The 24,683-nt window shown below is 48.5% G+C and overlaps 1 protein-coding gene across 4 annotated transcripts in view; it reads right to left on the bottom strand.

The window, feature by feature from the left end:
* SHROOM2 (shroom family member 2) overlaps positions 1–24,683 on the bottom strand; it is a 149,835-nt gene that overhangs the window by 91,193 nt on the left and 33,959 nt on the right. The gene's annotated exons all lie outside the window — the stretch shown is intronic.

Below are 24,683 nucleotides of genomic sequence, written 5' to 3'. Positions count from 1 at the left end.
AGGAAGAGAGGACTGGGTGATGAGCCTGTGTGCAAAGGGGGCATCTGGCCAACGCAAATGCCAAGGGAAAAGCCCATCAGAAGAGGAGGACGAGATCTGGAGGCTGCAATTAGCAGTCAGAGGTCTAGACAGAAAAAGGGAGGATGCTCACGGAGGCACGGGGAAGGGCGGGGGTCTGCACCCGGCACCCAGCTGGGTGGGAAACGGGGGGAGCGGCATTCATTCTGAGTCAAGGCTCTGCTGCCCGCCCTGGGCAGGGTAAGGCCTGGGGTATGTGCCTCCTCCAGACAGGTCTGGGGCACGAGGACTGCAAGGTCCTGATCACCACATCATCGCTGCACCCCAGGGAACACAGGCCTGTCCGTGAAAGGGACGGTGTCTGGAAAGCAACACTCAGAGAGCGTTTTCTGACCACCTCCGTACGTCAGGGAGGGTCCAAGCCAGGAGGAGAAACAAGGCTTTGTCAACGACTCTTCCAACGGTGCGGCCAGCAGCCTCAGGCGTTGCCCTGGCTCCAGATCTGCCCTTCATGCCCCGTGCAGAGACGCTGCAGTGGGACCCTGCGAACATTCCCGCTCTGCCGGCCGGCCCCGTGGTGGTGAGCACGGTCAGCAGAGGGCGCGGAAGGGACACGGGAGGAGGACAGGCCCTCGCTTCCCAAAGCCAGCCTGCTTTCCTCTCGGCCTGCTCCCGTGGACGGCGGTCACCCGCAGTGGCCAGCAGCACGGCGGCTTCCCGGCAAGTTCCAGAGGCTCACACCAGCCGGCAGCCTCCCGGGGAGCCCCAGTCGCGTCACCTGAGTGCCTTCCCAAGAGGCATTTCCACGGCACGTCACCAGCCCTGCCAGCTCCGCGGTGAGATCCCAGCGCGGCTGGGGGCAGCTTCCTGCCGGCCAGCTCCGTGTGGCTCAGTGAATGTCCCCACGGTCAGCAGGCTGCAGGCACCCCCACTCCACGGAGCTCCCAGTCTCAGCTGGTGGGGGGGGCTGCTTCCTGAGCTCCTCCTTCCTCAGTCTTGGAGGCAGAGCCTGCTCCTTACAGCCCCTGTTGTGCATTCTTCAGGGTTCCCTTTACCTGGGACAGGTAGTCATGATTTCTTGTCAGTCTGAGTACTCATCTGTTACTAGTTAATCAGTTTTTGCACTGGGGGCCAGCAAACCGTTCTCTAAAGAGCCATACGGTAATAAGCGTTTAAGGGTTTGTGGGCTCTCCAGCACATGCTGCACCTTGCCCAACCGACAAGACAGAGCCGGAACGCTGTCGGTACCTGACCAGTGTGCTGAACCCTGCTTCACACCAAGCGTTTCCTGCTCAAATTACTGTACGGTTTGTGTCCGAACCGGACCCTGACAAATACACATGGCAGGTGACAAGTGCAGTGACAGACATTCACGGGGCCCGAGCAGCAAAATTAATATTGTGGTGTGGGTAGGGAGCGGGGGAGATGATGAGCATCGGGGAAGGTTTCAAAAAGGTGAGGGGCACCTGGCTGGCTCAGTCCGAGGAGCGTGCGACTCTTGATCTTAGGGTTGTGAGTTTGAGCCCCATACTGCGTGTAGAGACTACTTAAAAAAAAAAAGACGAGGTGTGAGACCTAGTACGTAAGAGTTGCCTCCACCACTTACTTAACTACCTGATTTAGAGAAGGTCACTTATTTTTGTCTCTGTTTTGTCACCTAAAAAAAAATTTCAAAACACGTTGTAAGCTCTAAAGTGTTATATAAGCGTATTCACAAACTATTTCACTTATAATTTGTTGGTGTACAAGGTGGGACTAGCTGGCCAGGCTTCTAGACGCTCAAGTTCAGTGACAAATGATCCCCTTCTCGATTTTAACATGAGGAAGCAAGGCTGAAGTGGTCGGGGAGAATGCTTCATTTATAATGCTCCAAGCTATTTATTGAGGTAGAATGGTTTCTAAGTCCTTTTACAAGGCCATTCGAAAAAAAATCCTGAAGCTCAGTTAACCTAGATGTTATCGTTTCCTTTAAACCTAACTTAAAGTTTCCTTTTCCCCCTGTTTAGCTATTACAGCATCATAGAAAACTTTTGAAGTAGACAAAGTCGCAATATATAAATGGGGTATTTTACAAAAATTTAGCCTAAGTGGGTCAGGTAGAAACCAGGCCACATTTCCTCCACTTAAAAAAGCCTGATTTAAGTGGTAAATTCTCAGGGCAAGACACAAATGCCTCTGGAAACGACCCATGGTTTAAATACTGCAGATACGTAATTAAGCAAGGGGGGAAAAGGGACACGAATTTCCCCAGGTGGCCCTTTGAACAGATACGCTAAGTAAAAGCCTGGTGTTTGTCGCTTAGGCATCAGTAATGGGTCCTCTTGGTTAAAATGGGAACTACGTTTTCTAGAATCTATAGCCCAACAATGCCCCATTCCCCTTCTCCCCCAGCCGCTGTCAACCACCATTCTTTCTTTCCTTCCATGAACCGGACTACTCTAGACACCTTGTATAAGTGGAATCATACGGTATTTGTCCTTTTGTCTGCTCCTAGGACTCAAGGTTCATCCGTGTTACAGCGCGTGATGCTCGGCAGCCTTCCCTCCTAAAGCTGAACGATATTCCACCGCACGTATGTACCACCTTCTCTTCATTCTTCGATCTGTCAGTGGACACTTGGGCTGTTTCCAGTACCTACAACTCCTGCAGACTGGGTGGATGTCTGAATCGACCTTAGTTCAGAACCACTGTTCTCAACAAAGGATTAAGTATCCGAGAAAATCATCACAGCTCTCGTGAACACACACACAGAAAGCAAGACACTTCCAAAACCTCATTTTCATTTGCTGCCATGCAAAACCCATCCAGCACGGCAAGAAGCAGGCAGCCTCGCGCAGAGAAGTCTCTGCGGTTCCTGGCAGCTAGGCAGAAGGCCCATCAGGCCAGGTGGAACCACTGTGTCTGATGTCTGATACAGCCCAGCATTACCATGCAAAACAGGCCTCGTTGTTCTGGGCGCCATGAGTCCGGTCCCCTAAGAAGCCTTTGTTCTTTCTCCCCGGAGAAAACGGTCCTTCTTGTCTGCGGGCGGTGTTGGCTGGGTCCCCTCCATTCACACCCCCAACCCCATCACCGACACAGACACACTGTGCCTGGCTCGACACCGCACGAGGCCCCTACTTCCTCTACCACGGGACCAGATGCCCTCCTCCCGGCCTCCCGAACATCCTGGGTGTATCACCGAGCACTGCTCCGGACCCTGTTGACGGTCCCCTGCGTATGCTTCTGGCTCTGCACCAAGACCAGCACGTCTGTGAGGACAAGTCCCAGATGGGATCTGTGCTTATTCCCTCCTATATCAATGTCTGTTGCAAGGCAGAAGGCAACATTTCTGGAAAGGGTGAACAGAGAGGAAGACAATCAGTGAAGATCGCAAGGTTTTTGTCTAAGGCCAGCCTTTGTCCTAGGGTCACGGGAGGAAAACCCCACCACAGCCCTGGTCTTTCAAGTCTGTCTCAGAAATCGCAGGAGCGGTTGGAGCAAAAGCACGGCGAGCAGGCTTCCCACCGGGCTGCCCGGGCTCCCACCCTTCTCCCAGGGCTTCTGAAAACCCGCCGCGCCGCTTAAACACGGATGGCTGGGGTTACTCAGTTTCGCAGTTTTCAAAGTAGAAAACCATCTGAAAGGGCTGATAGGCAATCATGAAACAGGAAAAGGAACTGCTGCACATGAGAACAAAGTGTCCCCGCTTTTCAGAACACATGGCTGTTTATTTTTCATGGACGTTCCCAGCCTACTGCAATTTCAAAGACACAGCGCTTGTTCCTTTCGATAACGCCGCCGCTGGGCAATGCAAGGGAGGCGCGACTCAGAGGGAACCTGGCCACGCTTCCCTTCACCTTCCCTCCGGGGACACTCGGAGCTCCCGGCAAGCCTTCGTCTTCTCACTGGATGAGCTACGGATGACCTCATCCATCACAAGGGCTTTCTTTTGGAAAAACTCTTTTCAGTGATCTTCCCATTGAATGTGTGCTCCCCAAATTCACATGTGCAGACCTAATCCCCAGCGGGGATATTGCAAGGTGGGGCCTTTGGGGGAGGGGAATAGGTCCTGAGGGTGGAGCCCTCAAGAACGGGGCTGGTGCTCTTCCACAAGAGACCGCACAGAGCTCCCTCACCCCTTGTACCCTGGGAGGACACCGTGGAAAGACAGTTGTCTATACGCCAGCAAGGGGGCTCTCTCCAGACACTGTATCTGCCCCCACGCCGGTCTTAGACTTCTGGCCTCCGGAACTGTGAGAAATAACTATTTGTTCGTAAGCTGCCCGGTCTGTGGCATTTCTCTTACAGCAGCCCGAAAAAACAAAGACAGATGTCAAAGGCCCAGCCCACGGAGCCTAGTTACGCAGTGCGGGGGAACGTGCAGCTCTGGGTGGCAGAGCAAGCGCTCATGAGGTCGGGAAGGGGCCGCGTGTACCGAACATGCAGCTCTAGGGAAGGAGCAGGTGCTCCCCTCTGAAGGGACACCTGCCACCCAGGGCTAGCCACGGGTGGCTCAGAGGAAATCGGCACTCAGTGGGAGCAGATCTTTTTTTTTTTTTTCCCCTAAAGCTGACCATCTGGATTTTTATGGGTACTTTCCCTAGGTCTTCAAAGGCTGGCAGTCCTTGGCTTTTAAAAGAGAGGTGAGAAAAAAAATCACGTCGGAAGGTCACATACATGTGAGCCCCCACAGCAGCCTCTGGTTTGGGTAATTCCCATCCTACTTGGTCAAACACACCTCGTCTTCTGTGTCAGAGTCCGTGGCACCATGCAGGAACTCTGCACACTCAGGCGGTCTTCCAAACGTCCCTCTGCCCGGGACTCTGCTAGTGTGCCTACCTGCATCTTTCAGGGTGATGCCCCACCCCCCCACTGCTGGCCTCAGACGGTCTCCGATGGCCAGGAGCCCTGCTCTCCCCAGAGGCGGAATCCACCCCAGGAGGGGACAGGGAGGGGACAGCTGTGGGCCGGAGCGGAGCGTGCAGGACAGCAAACGCTACAATCTCGGTCGTCTGCCCTCCCCTGAAGTGCCGGGGCAAAGTCCTGAGAAGACCAAAACAATTCATCCAGCAGACACGGAGGCTTTCGAATGAGCCATAATTCTTTATAAATCCAGACCATTTTCCTTTCTTGGAACTTGATAGTCAACAAACGGAATAGCTCTAAAGAGCAAAAAATAAATAAATAAAATAAAATTTTTTTTTTAATTACAAAAGCTAACAAAGTATTGAGAGACATAATTTATTATGTCTGAGAAACAGGCTAAGAAAACCTATAATGTCTTGCTTATTGAGGTTTGTATTTAAGAGTAAGACATACTGCATCTGCCCTAAAAAAAAAAAAATTCTAGCAGGTATGAGGAGTCATTTTCTCTTCATCTAATGCTTGTACTCCTTGCTGGCAAAGAATAATAGTATAAAGCACTTAAAAAAAAAAAATCAACACCAAAAAACCGTGGAGCGGAAGAGGGGTTGATACTTCTAAAATCTAATTGTTTAAATGCAATGGGACTACATGAAAGCACATTTTTATGACACTAAACACATTCCTCATCTCATCAGTAATATTATTTCTCCACAGTGAATTGACGTTAGAATCAAACCAAAATAGCCAAGCTGTTATCTAACTTGGAACTCTTCTCGGTCACGAAAAAGAAAAACACTGAAGATTTAAGCTACTCCAATCATAAGGAGACTGTACAAAAATCAGAAACCCTTTGCTGCTTTTTCAACTTGTACAGGCTAAATCTTCAATCCCTAATGCTGTTTATTTCCCCTGAGTTCATTCACAGCTTTGGGGGAAAAAAAACAAACATTTTTAGGTCTTAAGAAAAAAAACAGAGTCAAAATAAAATGACTTAGTTTTCCTAACACAGTAGCGCCACAGTCCTCAGCCAAGGCAGAGCAAATTCAAAGCTTTGTGGTTGTGGTTTGGGGGGTGTGCAAACTTTTACCAGATCTCAGAATTTGCTTAGTAGCCCACCTCACTTTTTCGCAGGTTAAAGACTGAATTATTCACCCGTTCACTAAAAACACAGAGTTAATTTTATGTGCTTAGTTTATGATAGGCAAAAGTGTGCAGAGGCAAGGCACAGAGATGCCAAGAACACCACCACACCCCCAGGGTTGTGCACGTTGAGGATGGATGGAGTCACCATTTCTTCCCGGGTCTGGGTGGTTTAACACAACATGGCAGAGCTCAGCAAAGTCATTTTTAAAAATCATTTTATTATTATTTATTTGTCAGACAGAAAGAGAGCACAGGCAGGGGGAGTGGGAGAGGGAGAAGCAGGCTTCCCACGGAGCAGGGAGCCCGATGCAGGGCTCGATCCCAGAACCCTGGGATCATGACCTGAGCCGAAGGCAGATGCTTAACTGACTGAGCCACCCAGACGTCCCAGCAAGGTCATTTTTTTAAAGCTAGCAGCAGCCTGGCTTAATTTTGTCTCTTGTGCCTTATCCAGTCCTTTAGGACAAAATTTGATATAAAATATGTATCTGTCTGTTAGGACTCATATGGGACTACTTGGGATTTTTAAGTCACTGTTCAAAAAAGCAAGGAGGCAACCATCTCCCATGACAAACTATAAAAAAATTCTGCCCAAGCACCTGGAAAACAAAGTCGGCTGAGGTAACAGTGACAAATTCCAAATACAGCTGAAATATCCAACGCGACCGGCAAAAGTTCTCTTCACTGTATGTGGCATTCAGAACATAAGAAAGAAATGCTGTTTTTTCTCTTTACAAAAGAGCGGACAGTTTATAATTACGATCTTAAAAAGCCAAAATTTAAAACAGAAGTGACAAAGGAAAAAGCGAACAACGTTCTTGGTCTCTTCATTTAAGGAGAGGTCCCTGAGGGGAGCGTGGGTGACTCAGTGGGTGGAGCGTGTGACTCCTGATCTCAGGGTTGTGAGTTTGAGCCCCACACTGGCTACAGAGATTACATTGAAAAAAAAAAAAATCTTAAAAAAAAGAAAAAGGAGTCCTTGAACATCTCTGTATCATGTATAACATTCTTTGACATGGTTTTGACATGAAATGTGGTAACATTATTGGTGCCAATCAAAATCACTGAGGACGATTTTATAGTAAGATCAGAATCCTCTGTTCCTATTTATTCTGATTCTTCTCAATTTACTATAACCCAACTTTCCACCGTAGGACCCCAAATTAAAAACGGCCATCCCGGGGTGCCTGGCTGACTCAGTCAGTGAAGCGTGCGACTCCTGATCTCAAGGTTGTGAGTTTGAGCCCTACACTGGGTGTAGCGATTACTTAAAAAAAAAAAAAACCTTTAGGGGTGCCTGAGTGGCTCAGTCGTTAAGCGTCTGCCTTCGGCTCAGGTCAGGATCCCAGGGTCCTGGGATCGAGCCCCACATCAGGCTCCCTGCTCAGCAGGAAGCCTGCTTCTCCCTCTCCCACTCCCCCTTCTTGTGTTCCCTCTCTCACTGTCAAATAAATAAAATCTTTAAAAAAAATAAATAAATAAAACCTTTAGGGGCACCTGGGTGGCTCAGTTGGTTAAGCGTCTGCCTTCGGCTCAGGTCAGGATCCCAGGGTCCTGGGATCGAGCCCCGCATCGGGCTCCCTGCTCAGCAGGAAGCCTGCTTCTCCCTCTCCCACTCCCCCTTCTTGTGTTCCCTCTCTCACTGTCAAATAAATAAAATCTTTAAAAAAAAAATAAATAAATAAAACCTTTAGGGGCACCTGGGTGGCTCAGTTGGTGAAGCGACTGCCTTCGGCTCGGGTCATGATCCTGGAGTCCCGGGATCGAGTCCCACATTGGGCTCCCTGCTCAGCAGGGAGTCTGCTTCTCCCTCTGACCCTCCTCCCTCTCATGCTCTCTGTCTCTCATTCTCTCTCTCGCAAATAAATAAAATCTTAAAAAATAAAAAAATAAAACCTTTAAATAAAGAAATCAAAATGAAAACGGCCATGCCTCCGTGCTTAGAGTTCATTTCTTACTCTTTCCCTGGGTGGTTTCTGTAGAACCCAAACTGCTCATCTGCCACTTCTATTTCCACTCTTAAAAACAAGGGGCGCCTGGGTGGCTCAGTCGTTAAGCGTCTGCCTCCGGCTCAGGTCATGATCCCAGGGTCCTGGCATCGAGCCCCACATCGGGCTCCCTAGTCCGTAGGGAGTCTGCTGTTCTCCCTGCTTGTGCGCACGCGCGCTCTCTCTCTCTGGCAAATAAGTAAATTAACTATTTATAAAACAAACAAACAAAAGAAACAAGTGCGGGGAAGGCCAGGCAAGTGTTCCCCACCCCCAGCTCTCTAGAAAAGCAGGGCAAGGACGACAAAGAGAGAGGTGCCCTGACGGTCACTATGCATCAGAGTCGGAAGAATCAGTGGGCACCTCTACATGAGAGAAACTAAGAATAGAGAAGAGCCACCTCGTCGGGCTGGTGCCTCAGGCAGCTGGGTCTGAAGCATAGCAGCCTGACGGAGGACTCCATATCCTTCCAAACCGGCAAAGCAATGACAGGTTACAGTGGGAATTATGCTTTTAGGATGGAATGGGTCCTATCTGAAATGTAACGAAGGAATGAAGGAACTTTCCCCAGAATCCCTAACTTAAATATGATTACTGCTATTAAGACTATTTGTTTTAGGGGCGCCTGGGTGGCTCAGTTGGTTAAGCGACTGCCTTCGGCTCAGGTCATGATCCTGGAGTCCCTGGATCGAGTCCCACATCGGGATCCCTGCTCGGCAGGGAGTCTGCTTCTCCCTCTGACCCTACCCCCTCTCATGTGCTTGCTCTCTCTCAAATAAATAAATAAAAATCTTTAATAAAAAAAAAAAGACTATTTGTTTTATACTTATTCTTTACAACAGAGTTCTCAGGAAGCCCCTGGAGGCAAAAAGTGAAACTGTTCAGTATGAGGTTTCCCTAAGTAAAAACAAACACATAAATACACCTAACACTCAAGCTTTAGGTGAACATCTTCCTAACACCTATCGTCAGGTGTTTTATTACAGTACACCAGGCCTGAAGTGTCAGCAACATATAAGATTCAAAAGTACAAACCAAATTAAAGAGCCTGGGGGACGCGGGGTGGGGGCCGGGTGGTCTTCCAATGCAGGCTTTCCTTAAAGCATAGTTTGTGTGGTTAAAAAAAAAAAAAAAGACACATGTCTCTTCTATTTCTTCATCTGGGTTAGAAGTATGATTTCTATGTAAAAACTCATCAATGCCTAGGCTTATAACGTGAGCGATTTTCTGTATGTAGATCCTCATTCAAGAACAAGTTTTATCACTCTCTTTCGTGGGCTGAATTGTGTTCCCCCAAAGAGACATGCCAAAGTCCTAACTCCCAGAACCTGTGAACGTGAGCTTATTTGGAAACAGGGTCTTTGCAGATGGAATCAAGTTAAGAGGAGATCATACTATATGAAGGTGGGCCCGAATGCAACGGCTGGTGTCCTTGGAAGAGGGAAATTTGCACACAGACACACAGGGGAGAAGACCATGTGAAGACAGAGGCAGAGACTGGAGTGATGCATCCTTAAGCCAGGGAACACCACAGGGTGCCTGGAACAACCAGAAACTGGAAGAAAGCAAGGAAGGATCATCCCCAGAGCCTTCCGGGCAGCATGGCCTTGCTGAAACCTTGATTTCTACCATCCAGCTTCTAGAACTGTGAGACGATAAACTTAAGCAACCAGTTTGTGGTACTTGGTTATGACAGCCCTGGGAAACTTCTACATCTTCGTTTTGCCACAGGAAAAGGCTATGATGTAGATGGACACAAAAACCTTCTGGCACAGCGACTTAAAGGTTCCAGAAGACCAGGCTGTTCCAAGCATGGGGTTTCCAAAGAATCCAGAGAAGCCCCCTCTCCTGGCCACCTACCTTCTGGAGTCCCAGCAGGAGGATGGGTGCGCCCTGCCCTTCCATGGGAGAACGGATCTCCCCCTCCCCAACCAAGGAAAGGCTGCGGGGCTCCCTTATGAGCTGGTGGTGTCAGGTCTGTGAGCACCCAAGAAACAATCACATGAAAATAGGCTTTCCTTTTCTCTTAAAGGAAATCATCTGCAAAGCCTAAGAGGTACATTAACAAAGCTTTAAAGATGCTTTCTGGATTGTTTTATATTGTCTGTGGGAGGTAGGGGGGACAGGAGGGGTGCAGGGTAAGGCAGAAAAACAGGACTACATCATCCATTGTTGAAAACTCCCAGGCCAGGTGCCAGGGGCTGAAGAAAGGGCTTAAATGTCCAGCTTTCCCCAGAGATACAAACACACACTTGGGTCAAACCACTCATCTTTTCTAGGCCTTTGTTTCCTTTCTCATCAAAATCAGCAATTCAACCCTGACTGCATTTCTTTCGGCTTTACAATCTTGAAACTCCGGTTCTACAGTCACTCTTACTGTGGGTCTAATTCAACTGTCTTGAAAACTGCAGTTCGGGATTTGTGCATTACTGAGGTGTGAAGTGTGTTCCCAGGGGAGACTGGGTGTAACAGAAAGCAAGCCTTTGATAGACCCAGCTCAAACAAATTCAAGGTGCTGGTAATAAGAATTAAGCCCCAGATGTTACAAAAAGCCAGCAAGGAGTGAGACAGATGCTTAGCAGGACAACTCCGGCAGGGGGTTCGGGCATCAGAAGGGAATACGTTTGGTACCACTTCAGCTGCCACGGCAGACAGGAGGGTAGAGGGTCCTTCTTAAAAGCAGAGCATGGGGCGGGGGGGCGGGGGGGAGTCGCGCCTCGGTGGCTCAGTCGGTTAAGCGTCTGCCTTCAGCTCAGGTCATGATCCCGGCGGTCCTGGGAACTGAGTCCTGAATCGGACTCACTGCTCAGCAGGGAGTCTGCTTCTCCCTGTCCTGCTCCCCCTGCTTGTGCTCTCTCTGTCATAAATAAATAAAATCTTAAAAAAAAAAAAAAAAAGCAGAGCATGGAAAAAAGTGCAGTTAACTGAATATTGCAACCGTCATCTTTAGTGGAATGTGTTGTCGGGGGGGTAACGCTGGGTTTCTGCAGACTGCCACAGAGCCTTTTCATGGGCACTAACCTCCCAAAAGGTCTGAATGGCTCAGCCAGCTGACAGTCATGCCCTGCATTCCAACAGATGTCTATCCTCACGAGAGACTGCCTTTAACGAGCAGGCCCTTTCTACTGGGCCATAACTCTTTAAAGAAGCAGAATGAGGCAGTGACAGGCTTCTTCTCTAATACAGTGAACTCCTGTTAATTCACAACTAGAAGCTGAAGGAATAAAACAGACTCTAGTCACCTGGGGAACATCCTCGGCTCTAATTCCAGGCTAAACAGTCAATAATTAACAGAGCACTACTACAGAACAAGATTTTCGGCTTTTTACCCTTATAAAGGCAGCACAGGGCAGAAGGTAAGAGTACGTTGTGCCTAAACAGTGAAAGTAGCAGCATGTTGACAGAACACATTGAAATTCTGTACCTTTCCACATGTCTACACATGCACCTGAATAACAGCATTGTCTTCACAGAGACACTGCAGGAAAATTCTGTACGCAGGCACGGGCGAGGAACTCAAACATCTGAGTGGCAAGCACGACGCTGTTGGTTCTGAGCCCCAGCCTGCTGGAGGGCCAGTTAGCACAAGAGATGCTGATCTGACCAGGTAATTCCTGCGCTCGCCATCATTTCGGGCTCTGATGGGGAGACTCAGGTTCTCAATAGGAAAGTCGCATCTATTACAAGGATATAGGGAATCACGGAAACCACAGGACTGAGAACTACCCCAGAAGGTTCCAGAGAGCGAAGAGGAGAGGAGGAAAGCAGGAAGTCAGCAAAGGCCTCAGGGCAGACACCTACTGGTCAAGATGCAATGCATGAATACGTATTATGCAGATGAACAAATATGTATTACGTATATAAAGTGGCATGGACTACTATTCAGCAATACGATGAACTCTTGATCCAGTAACCTGGATGAATCTCCAGAGAATTACGCTCAGCAAAAACAGCCGATCCCGAGGTTACAGACTGTAGGATTCCATCTAGGTACAGTTCTTAAAATACAATTATAGAAACAGTGGCTAGGGCTTAAGGGTAGGATGGGGTTGAAGCGAAACCGGCGTGGATCCTCACGGTGATGGGAAGGTGCTGTATCTTGATTATCCACATCTATATCCCGGTCGAGACACTATTACTAGAGTTTTGCAAGGTGTTAACACCAGGAAAACCTCTATCTTTTTACATTGGCTACTGAATCTATAGTTACTGCAAAATAAGTGTTTAATTGGGGTGCGGAGGTGGGGAAGACTGGCAAAGACATCATGCGGTACCAGGCCTCTACCAGGAGCAGGAAGCAAAGAGATCTCGCTGACTCGTAGAAGGTCATGGTGACAAGCAGGGGGTCCTCCTGACAAAATCTAACAATGGGGAGATTTTCATAAGGAAATGGGGGTGCTATGAAGAAGGGGGAACGTGAGCCAGGAAACCAAACAGCACTGAAATCCGCTGTACGCTTCTCAGATGGGGAACTCTCTGTAGCCAAGAAGCCGGTGACTCACTGTATGACCACTGAAGCTGCTTTTAAAAATATTGCCAGGGGCGCCTGGGTGGCTCAGTCATTAAGCGTCTGCCTTCGGCTCAGGTCAGAGTCCCAGGGTCCTGGGATCCAGGCCCACGTCGGGCTCCCTGCTCAGCGGGGAATCTGCATCTCCTTCTTCCTCTCCCCCTCCCCGCTTGTGTTCTCTCTCTCCCTTGCTCACTCTCTCTCTCAAATAAATAAAATCTTAAAAAAAAAAAAGTATTTCCAAAAAGACTCTACCAAAGTTCCAACGATGTCATTTATTGTCACACTCAGGAGGCTGTTGGCAAGTCAGCCATTAACTGGAAGTTAGAGAGATCAAAAGAACCCCCGAGGGTGATCTATAACACACTTCACGCAGCCCGCTTCTGTCATTTTAAGCAAACACTGTATTAGGTTTTAACAGGCACTCAGTTTTTATAATAAACAAGTATCCTTTCCAATTTAACTGACAGCCACACACCAGTATCAATAATGCTTCACTGATGTGAATGTGTCTAATTCAATGAAACACAAAACCCTGGGATTTAGATGAGAATGTCCCTCTGAGCCGAATAAGAGGTCTTTTTAGTGATATATACATATTTAAAGTAGGCTCCAACGTAGAACTTGAACTCAGGATCCTGAGATCAAGACCTGAGCTCAGATCAAGAGTCAGACACTTAACTGACTGAGCCACCCAGGCGCCCGTTTAGTAAGAGATTTTTAACCCCATGCTCATTCAAGTACATAGTGGGCAGTTTCTAAATGAACAGGCCTTTGAGGTTGACAAAATGTGTCCTGCCTTATTTTGGGTTGACTGCTAGAAAGACTTGTGAATAGATGATCATAAAACTGAAATAATGACATACTGCTGGAGTTTGGGACAATTATGAAACTGTCATGTGATAAATCCAGATCAGACCCAACTCCTCTCCCTGGAAGTCTTCATGTGGTACACTGCCTAGTACAGAGCCTAGCTAATGGTAAGCACTCAGATACTTTCTGGACAAATAAATGTGTGAAAATAACCCAACACTTGTATAACGAGTGGTCCCTTGTCATTTACCGTCACCTTATTCAAAAAGCAACGAGCAACACACGTGTGAAGCTTTCACAAATGTTTTGAAAATCTTTTTTAAAACATTATTTATTTGGGGGGCGCCTGGGTGGCTTAGTCGGTGAAGCGTCCACCTTCGGCCCAGGTCATGATCCTGGGGTTCTGGGACTGAGCCCCACATCGGGCTCCCTGCTCAGCGGGGAGTCTGCTTCTCTCTCTGACTGCCACTCCCCCTGCTTGTGCTCTCACTCTCGCACTCTCTCAATAAAATCTTTTAAAAAAAGATCTATTTGAGAGAGAGAGAGTGCGCGCGTGCAAGCAGAAGCATGGTGGGGAGGGGCCAAGGGAGAGGGAAAGAGAGTCTCAAGCCAACTCTGTACTGAGCATGAGCCCCACAAGAGACTCGATCTCACAACCCTGAGATCAGGACCTGAGCAGAAATCAAGAGTCAGATGCCTAACTGTGCATGTCACAGAAGGAACAAGATCAACAAGATGAAGGAGAGATGGTGAGTGAGTAGTAGCCTCCATTGGGACCACTCCTGCTGGGGGGCAACTCCAGCTCTCCTTGGGCATGCATGCTTAAGACCAGAGGATATTCCCTGCTTCCTGGGCCGTCAGATGTGCTTGGCTTGCAGCATTCTTGCACCAGCTGCCAAAACAGCCACCCCAGGATGGTTTAGAGCTGCAGATGAGCCATGCTTAGGGGGGCAGGGACTGAAGGCTGAATGGTGCTCCCATGCTCTGTATTACACACACACACACAGACAGCTGGCCGAGTCCGGATGTACTGTTAGCTGTACTATTGGGTAAATGTTCTTGGCCTGAGGATGGTCCTGTCTGAGTGGATGGCATTTGCTCTGGCCCTTTAGGTGATCAAGACAGATGAATGGAACAGAATCTGTGTGTTCCAGGAAAAACAACACAAGACCCTTCACTGAACGGCTCACTCGGTGACCCTGGGCTGGGCTCCTGGCAGGCACTATTAAACCTTCCCACAACATTGGAAATGTACCCAGTAACACCCTTATCTTGCAGATAAAACAGATTCACGAGGCTAAAAAGTTGGCCAAAGGACAGTTTATTCAGCTCCGAGATCTGAAGTAACTCATTCAAGGTCATATATCTAATTAGTGGTGAAACATAAAACATATCCTAGAGTCTCCCTCTCTTTCCTCTCCTGATAACCCGGTAGCAAAAGATTCTTATCTCCTAGAACTTACATCTCAGTAGACACGCAACAACTTCACTAACGTGGCAACAGCCATGAAGAATACACAAATTTGGGGTCTCCTATGACCGGGCAATGCACTGGTGAATTCATGCATGTGGATTTGTAATCTACACCACAGGTTCCTTTTGCAATCCTCACGTGTCCTCCGAGGCATTAAGTGTACTAACTCCCTGATTACATCAGTTTCCCGAATCTGTAGGAGATTCCTTCTTCTGCCCCTCTCCTACATTATGCGTAAGGAGAAATGCAGCCACAGACGCAGAGGAGAGGATGAAAGAAAAACCATTTTTAAAATTTAATTCCACTGGGACATGATTAAATCAGAGGGGAGAAATCCTTAGAAAGAATCAGCCACCAGTAAATGAGACTGGGGAATGCTGTGTATAGCTGACGCAAGCTGTTGGCAGGACCTCAGAACACAGGCTGCAAACTCACTCGTGAGGACAAGAATACGGAATGAATCAAATCCCAAGTATCACTCCTATGTCCGGACTGGCCGAGGCGAACGCCACGGACTTCTTAGGAACCGCACGCTTGATAGCGGGGTGTCGGTCACTTATTCTCTCCAGACCTCCGTAGTTACTCTGCTGGCGCCTCTCTTCCACCTCTCATCAAACGTCCACGTCTCTGGATGCCCGCATACCACTGCAACTCTTGTTCTCATTTGCGAGTACCTTGCTACGTCGGTATTTTGCAATATCTGGATTCACGCAGCTTTTAGGACAAAATCAGTCAATCAATCCTACCTTCCTTTGGCGCACGCTGCATTCCAACACACTGTGGTCACACTCACCACAGGTGCCTCTGGGACAGCATTTCATCCAAAGACCAGGATGTGCCCTGAAAGTCCGTAAGATGGTATCGCTTCCTGACCACATTATCTTATGCTTTAAAATGAAGCCCCAACCGGGGAAGGGCCCAATTCCTTGCCCTCGGGTTTGATGGCTATCATCCCGGTAGCCAGGCAAGGAGATCTGCCTGGTTTCATGAATACTGAGCTGAAGCCAATTCAAGCACAGAACAGTAAAAACAGTTAACAGCTTTAACAAACCAAAAAGACAAAACCCAACAGATCAAAGGCGATATTCTAGCAGTTGGATTACCCTCTCATAAGTGGGAAGTTGATGAGTCTTGGAGTCCAGATTCCATGAATAAAATTCCATGAAAGGAAATGAAACCCAGAAGCAGTAAGCATGAATCTCAATGCTGTACTGAACCGGTTACAAAGTGTCTGTGGGAAAACAATGAATTTTCTGGAAGGCAGACCCCAACCACGGAGCAGCCAGGACGAGGTCTGGGGCAACAGATGTCAAATCTGTGTTCAAGGGCGCCTGGGTGGCTCAGTTGGTTAAGCAACTGCCTTCAGCTCAGGTCATGATCCTGGAATCCTGGGATCGAGTTCCACATTGGGCTCCCTGCTCGGTGGGGAGTCTGCTTCTCCCTCTGACCCTCTCCCCTCTCATGTTCTCTCTCACTCTCTCTCTCTCAAATAAATAAATAAAATCTTTAAAAAAAAAAAAATCTGTGGGGCGCCTGGGTGGCTCAGTCGTTAAGCGTCTGCCTTCAGCTCAGGTCATGATCCCAGGGTCCTGGGATCGAGCCCTGCATCGGGCTCCCTGCTCCGTGGGAAGCCTGCTTCTCCCTCTCCCACTCCCCCTGCTTGTGTTCCCTCTCTCGCTGTGTCTCTCTCTCTGTCAAATAAAAAAAAAAAAATCTGTGTTCAAGATGGCTAATCTCTGGGGAGGGATGAAAAGGGACCACAAAGAGGTCAAAGCCACGGAAAATTTTCAAAAGTACCCTGAAACACACACACATACACACACACCCCTGCAGTTCAGCAGAGAAACTGAATGATCTCCTATAGCTACAAGAACATGCATGCATCTCCTGCACAGAAGAGTGAAAAAGCTAGACCCAAATAAATGTATGTATTCCATTTATATAAAGGTCAAACAGAGACTAAAGTAATCTACGGTGTGAACATTTAAGATATAGTATCTTAAGGGCAAAGCCCATTGGCAGCCCTGGTTTTTCTTTTTCTCTCTCTCTCTTTCTTTCTTTCCTGGTTTTTCTTTTTCTCTTTCTTCTTTCTTTCCTTCCTTCCTTCTTTCTTTCTCTATTTTTTATTTTTTTTTAAAGATTTTATTTATTTATTTGACAGAGAGAGACACAGCAAGAGAGGGAACACGTCCCCAACAGTTCCTTTCTAGATGGAATCAGCTCTTCCTTGGGATGCGGAGTGGCACCTCCATATACCACGACCGTTTTAACACTGGCGTCTGGAAGCTGCAGGTCAAGCGCTGTACCAAGTGACAGGCCAGCGCATTCCCTGGTGAGAGGCCTAGGGCCCCTGGAGTCAAGGTTATGCTGACTGATGCAAGGCATCTCAGCAGAAGCATCAGGAAACCAGGATTCGGCCTCCGGTTGTGGCCGTGGGGGAACCTGAGACAGCATGGCCAGGGGAGCTAATGCGGGGGATGCCACAAGAGAATATTCACAGGGAGGGCTGTGGGGAAGCAGGAACAGGACACGGCCTGTTACAGAGCCTTCCAGAGGCCTGGAGAAATGGTCAGCTGGACATGGTAGGGTTCCTGGTTTATACGGCCATGTCCAGCTTATGGTGAGGCATTAGGGTGAGGCACAGATTTAGCTCACGTTACTGTTTCCCTGAGAGTAATCTGAAAACATCAGTGAGTCTTTAATAGACACCCATCGGGGCGCCTGGGTGGCTCAGTCGTTAAGCGCCTGCCTTCGGCTCAGGCCATGATCCCAGAGTCCTGGGATCGAGCCCCGCATCGGGCTCCCTGCTCAGCGGGGAGCCTGCTTCTCCCTCTGCCACTCCCCCTGCTTGTGTTCCCTCTCTCGCTGTGTCTCTCTCTGTCAAATAAATAAATAAAATCTTAAAAAAAAAAAAAAAAAAGAAATAGACACCCATATCATCCACTGCCTTTCATGATGCAAGTCACTAAATAAATGTGCTAGAAAATTCATATACACCCATATCAGCCACTGTCTTTCACAATACAAGTCATAAATAAAATGTGCTAGGAAATTAAACCACAGAAGAGCTTCAAGGGCTCAACAATAAGTCCAATTCTTATAAGGTTTCCTAGTCTCCTGGATGAACCCTGAAAATGAGAAAGTGAGGCCCCCACTCCTGGACACAGGCCCGTAGAAGCCTAGGAACTCCCAGGTCAGCCCGCCCTGTGGCCAGGGGTCTGTGAGGCTCACCCTGTGTTCGGGGTTAAGCCGAGCACAAGACGGAGCGTCTTTTCCCTGCAGCCCCCTCCAGAGCTCCCCACTTTACTGGCCAGAACAGAAACATGTACCCACTACCAAAACAGTAACAACAACAACAACAAACCCACCGGAAAGACCAATGGGGACCACCGCCCAGACAAGTCTGGCCACCGCCCCCCCAAAGCTGGACACAGCCCAGGAAGGGTGGGCACTAGGTGGGTATGTCGGCAGGGAATGGACACCACCTGGGCAGCCAGGGTCTCCCATGGATTCACCTGTAGATGGAAACAAAGGATCAGGCCACAGGAGGTCACAAAAGAAGGCTCGAAGTGGAATCACAGGGAGAGGCCTTTTCTCCGGGTAAGGAATACTGAAAGCTCTCGGGGGAGCATGCATCGAAGGGGGTGGGATTCTAAGACAGGGTGAGGTGTGGACCACTTGAGTGGCAGGCAGTTCTGGGCAGAGGCAACATACGAAATGGAAGTGGCAGGTGGTGGCGGGCGGGTCATAAAAGGGAAGAGCGTAGAGAAAGCTTTCTCAGTGGGTGCCCAGCTGAGAGGGGGAAATGTGGGAACCCAGTCTATGGCCGGTGTGTGTGTGTGTCGGGGGGGGGGGGTTGCTTAGCCACTTTGCCAAGGTTCTTTTTCAAAGTCAGCAGTCCACGAAGAAGCCAGGACAGTATTTAGAGCAGGGAACTTGCGTGAACAGAGCCGGGCTCACAGATGTGCTTACAGCACCTGGGAGGAGTGAGCAAGAGAGTCGGGAGGAGGCTACTTTAATTATCTGGACGGGGAGCCAAGTGGGAGGACAGGGACCAGAGCGCAGACGTACCTGAGACGGTGCCGCAGGGGGCAGCCTGGGAAGGGCAGGGGCGAGTGTAGAAGCAGAGCTTAGGTCAGCGAGAGGGAAAAACATGTGCAGCCGAGGGACCGCAGGGACCGCAGGGAAAACAAGGCCATACAGTAAGGCATCCTCTGGCAGCTGGCAGGGGCCAGACAGAATCCCTTGTCATCCCCCCTTCCCTGAGGCTGGACTGCGGCCGCCAAGCACGACGTTGAACTCTCGAGGAAGTGAGGCTGCAGCAGAGGGGGACACCGAGACTCAGGAGGGGCACAGAAAGGTAGAAAGGAGAGTGACCTGGAGCCAGGAAGGGCTGACATGCAGACAAAGTTTAGCCCCTGGGCTCTGAGCCCTTTCAACTCTGGAAGCTTCCACCCCCTCACCCTTCCCGACATGGAGAGACAATAAAAGCCTTTGTTTTCAAGGGGAAAAAAAAAAAAAACATCTGGGAGGAGGGTTTGCTAGCTTGAAATGACTCCCCTGCAGTTTCAAAAGCAGGATCGGGGGAGATGCTTTGGAGAACTGTGACCCAGTCTGGTTGCTCAGGCCTGCTCCTTAGTCAGGATTTACAGGTTGCTCTAGATCTCTGACACTGTCTGCAGTTGGTAAGCAGTCTTTTTTTTTTTTCTTAAGATTTTATTTATTTATTTGACAGAGAGAGAGAGAAAGCACAAGCAGAGGGAGAGGGAGAGGGTGAAGCAAGCTCCCCACTGAGCAGGGAGCCACATGCGGGGCTCGATCCCAGGACCCTGGGATCATGACCTGAGCCAAAGGCAGATGCTTAACCGATTGAGCCACCCAAGCGTCCCACTTGGTAAGTAGTCTTGCAGAGTAGGTGCCCGGGAAACACTTGCCAGATGAACAAATGAAGACTGTTACCCAGAGATGGGCTCACCTAGGAAAAAAGCAAAGAAACGAAAGCAAAAAGCACAAGGAAGAGCCATGGCTCTGTATTCTTCCGCAACAGAGCAAAGGTCAGCAAACAGTGGCATCGAGTCGCTTCCCCAGCAGCCAAGGGGCCCGCTGAACCTAAAACGGCGCAATCTGGCTCTGAGAGATCACTTGGCTGACTCCTGTGCTGGAGAAGGAGAGCCATCTGTCAACCCAACAGAACAAGATCTGCCCTGACAAGAGACCACTTGCTGAAGTTGGAAATAAGACGTACGTAGCAGCATAACCACTCGTGCAATCCCCAACACCATTTTGGAGCCTAAAATATTTTAGTGTACAGAATGGACAGGATAAATAACATAAATACAGAACGTGCTTGGCAGGCTCTCCTGTCTAAAACGATCACCTCTACAAACACACAAATAGCACCGTAATATTAGTCAGCTGGGGCTGCTGTAACAAATTCTACAGATGGGGCGGCTTAAACGATAGGAATTTATTTCTGCACAGTTCTGGAGGCTGGATGTCCCAGATCAAGGGGTCAGCAAGACTGGTTTCTCCTGAAGGCACTCTCCTTGGCTTGAATACAGCCACTTTTCGACTATGTCCTCCCATGGCCTTTCCACTGTGTGTGCAAGAATCCTTGGTGTCTCTTCCTCTTCATATTAGGACACCAATCAGGTTGGACTAGAGCCCCATTTAATTTTGCTACCTCTATAAAAGCCCTATCTCCAAATATGGTCACATTTTGAGGAACTGGGGATTAGGGTTTCAATATATGAATTTGGGGGGACAAAATGCAGCCCATACCACCAGCCCACCTGGACAATTCCAGTAAGAAAAGTTTCTTTGCCAAAAGGCTTCAGAAGGAAATTCATTGCTTTTCCTCCCCTAAAAGTGTCAACATTTCCAAAGCATGGAGGTTGCGAAAAATCTTAATTTCTAGAATTAAGAAAACTTGGAAAATCGAAGTAAAAAATATTACATGTAATAAGAATGGTGCTTTACCTCTGCGGTCTTCCTCCCAAAAAACCAGAACCTCGGTCTAACCATGACAAAAATATCAGACAAATCCCAGTAAGCAGAGCAGTCTACAAAACAGCCAACCAGCCCTGCTCAAAATGGTCAGGGTCAGCAAAACAAGGAAAGTCTGAGAATTGGTCACTGTCAAGAGCAGCCCAAGGCCAGAAGAGGACGAAACACAATGTAGCCCCTTGGAGAAATCCTGCAACAGAAAAGGACATCAGGGTTTGGAAACTAAGGAAATCTGAATAAAGTATGAGCTTATTAGTCATTATCAATGTTGGCTCATTGACTGGGAAAACTCAGTGTCCTAACATAAAATGCTGACAACAGGAATGCTCTGTGTCAGCTGTGAGCCCTCTCTGTACATCAAAAACTCTTTCCGAAGTACAACTTTTATAACAAGCAGCAACAATGTATGTGCAGAAGCCATGCGAAACCAGCCTCATGAGTGACCAGCACTCTTCTCCTGTCTGGAGACCCCGGGGACTCCTGTGTTCCTGAGAAGGGGGGACAACAGGCCACAGGTATTCTTCAGGGCACGCTGGGTTACGAGCCCCCACCAGGCGGACGGATGGCACCCTGCATCTCTGACAGGCAGGACAGGGTCAGAAAAGGTCACAGAAGCAAGGGGGACAGATCTCAGCTTTCTTTCCCTTCCTCCCAAGACAAGCCCCAGTCCACCCCTAGGATAGGGAGTAGGGAAGGGGTAGGAAAAGAGAGGCAGAGCAGGTTCATGTAGCCAAAGGGCCAGACTGAAATGTGTCTGCTCCCCCTGCGTTCATTTGGTGGGAAGGGAAGTGGAGGCGACCCCTTAGAAAACTCTGAACCGGGGCGCCTGGGTGGCTCAGTCATTAAGCATCTGCCTTCGGCTCAGGTCACGATCCCAGGGTCCTGGGATCGAGCCCCGCATCGGGCTCCCTGCTCCGCGGGCAGCCTGCTTCTCCCTCTCCCACTCCCCCTGCTTCTGTTCCCTCTCTCGCTGTGTCTCTCCCTGTCAAATTAAAAAAAAAAAAAAAAAAATCTTTAAAAAAAAAAAAAGAAAACTCTGAACCATAGGCATTTGGCCATCAGATCAGGTGCTCGCTTTAGACTCAAGGAGAGTAGGTGGGGAGGGGTCTTCTGATTCACTCTAAAGAGCCCACCGGGTTTAGGGTTCAAAGTCATCCAGCCGCTATGCACCAGGCTGTGTGAATTCTCTCACAAGGACCTTAGGACAGGCCATGGGCCTACTACGGTTCGAAGGAAAAGTAAGAATATTCCAGAGAAATTCCTCCGAGTCCCACATGGACCCTCAGAAATTTGTTTAAATAAAAAATGTATCACTAAGTAGAATAGGTTACAAGGGAAATGGTCCAAACTCCCTAAATTTACATAACTTTAAGAGGAACTGAAAGAAAGAAATCTCAGGAAGTCATAAATAAGAGAAATTTACAACACAGAAGGCTCATGCGGCCAGATTACGGAAGCACACAGACACACACACCTCACACCCCACTCAGCATCAGGATATTTCAACATAAAGATCGCATTCTGGGGCCCGGTAGAGAAAACTGATCATGTTTGCACGTAACTCCTTCCGAAGGATTGCTGAGAGTGCCCAGCAATGATGGAAAGAAAGAGTCCAACAACGCAGACTCCACTCTTGCAGCTGGCCGGGATAGGAGGCAGGGACCAGGGACCAGGAGTCGTCCGGGTGAGGAACGATGCAGCCAGAGTGTCCCATCTGCCACACCGCACACCGTTGTTCTTCTACCATCGCCTCCAGGAAATTCTCTCCTGTCCCCTCTCCCCTCTTGTTCTTCCTGGGGATTCAAAATGGCCCGAATTGAAAACTCCACGGGGCTTTCACCAGTCACCACATAGGCCAGACGGACAAGGCATGAGACGCATCAGAAGACAGTACGATCACTTATGCACTATTGTATGCATCATAAAAATCCTTGCACACGTACTACTTTACCATATTCACTGTAATGGAGGCTGTAAAGAATTCCTAAAAGAAATCTTTCTGTCTTCAAAGAAGCCTAGTTGGAAAAGCCAACTTGTGCAAAGTTGTATACAACATTCACTTGCTTTCTTAAAAATAACTATTCAGTAAAAAGAGTTTTACATTATATAAAAGTATAAAGAAGTGTGTGTTGGGGGTGGGTGGGAGAACACTCACCCACATTCCTTAACTAAAAAACATTTAACATCTTGATATACTCAATTTTTTTCTCTGTGTTGCGTATGCAACTTTAAATTATATGCATTTGCCCTCCTATAAACTCCTTAAATAGCAGCCTGGGCGCCTGGGTAGCTCAGTTGGTTAAGCGACTGCCTCTGGCTCAGGTCATGATCCTGGAGTCCCGGGATCGAGTCCCACGTCGGGCTCCCTGCTCAGCAGGGAGTCTGCCTCTCTCTCTGACCCTCCCCCCTCTCATGCTCTCTATCTCATTCTCTCTCTCAAATAAATAAAATCTTTAAAAAAAAAAAAATAGCAGCCTGAATTGCTGTAGGATAGTCACAGTTTGAATAATTTCATAGAACTCTGAATCTGTTTTCAGTTAGCAACTGTGGAAATAGCAGCAACAGATTTTAACCCTGAGGTTAAACTTTTTCTAATCTAACCTATGCACAAGAATGTAGGATAGAAACCAACGCTACATGGGAGTTCAGTTCACAGTATTTTCTGTATAAAAGATAATACAGACTTTGTGTATAAAAGTAATATACATTCAATTTTTAAAAGACTAGCATAGCAAGGGGCCTTAGAAATGGTATGTGGAAATTAAGATGTGCAAGGCTTCATGGAGCGGAGTTCTCTTTCCAAACTGACATCACACCCCGTCATCACCTACCGCCTTCCCCTGTCCTGGTGGTGATAAAACTGGGGCCTCTAAGGACCTCAAATCTGGTAGAAAATAGGTCTTATCTCAACTGGACAAGTCAAGTCAAGGTTGAGGTTAGAGCTCTGTGTCATTTGTTGTAAATACAGGTGTCAGAAAAGGCACAAGCCTCCCTCCAGCCAACCCGCTCCCCCATCAGCCTGGAGAGGTATATTCGCAGACAAGGGAAAGGGTCTGTTCTCCTGTTGGCTCTCCTTTCAGTGATTTCCTGGAAATCAGCCTCTGACAATAAGAAAAAGAAAGAAGCCCACCAGCACCTAACACATGACTTGCCAATGCAACAGTACTCAGTGAAACAGAGGAGTGACGACTGTATTTGACAACATGGGCGAGCTGCAGAACAGTCATTCTGAGCGGGAGATGCCAGCCAGACACGCTCACCCCAACAGGGTGATCTGTTCCTAGGGGATTGCAGACCGCGCGCACAGACCCAAAGTGACAGCCTGCGGGTCGGGGCTGGGGGTGGGGGGGGCTGGAAGGAGAGATGACAGAGCAGAGGACACTTCTGGGGTGATGGCTATTGCTGGACAATGGTCACGGTGAGTTTCACAGATGAACATGTAGGTCAAAAGCTACACCGAACTGTTCAACTAAACTCTATTTCTTAAAGGCTTAAAAAAAAAAAAAAACTCCTCTCAAAGGACTGTGCAGGCCTCATGGTTGGGTTCTAATCAGTTAAGAATCGCATAAGGCGGGCGCCTGGGTGGCTCAGTTGGTTAAGCGACTGCCTTCGGCTCAGGTCATGATCCTGGAGTCCTGGTCCTGGAGTCCTGGATCGAGTCCCGCATCGGGCTCCCTGCTCAGCAGGGAGTCTGCTTCTCCCTCTGACCCTCCTCCCTCTCGTGCTCTCTGTCTCTCATTCTCTCTCTCACAAATAAAATCTTAAAAAAACCCCAAAACTATCTTATTTGAGGGGTGCCTGGGTGGCTCAGTCATTAACCGTCTGCCTTGGGCTCAGGTCATGATCCCAGGGTCCTGGGATCGAGCCCCGCATCGGGCTCCCTGCT

Source organism: Mirounga angustirostris, unplaced genomic scaffold (assembly GCF_029215605.1).
Source record: "Mirounga angustirostris isolate CCGP_5_RB_7025 unplaced genomic scaffold, mMirAng1.0.hap1 SCAF_11, whole genome shotgun sequence".
In the NCBI taxonomy this organism is placed as follows: Eukaryota; Metazoa; Chordata; class Mammalia; order Carnivora; family Phocidae; genus Mirounga; species Mirounga angustirostris.
This window is presented reverse-complemented; position numbering and strand designations above follow the sequence as displayed.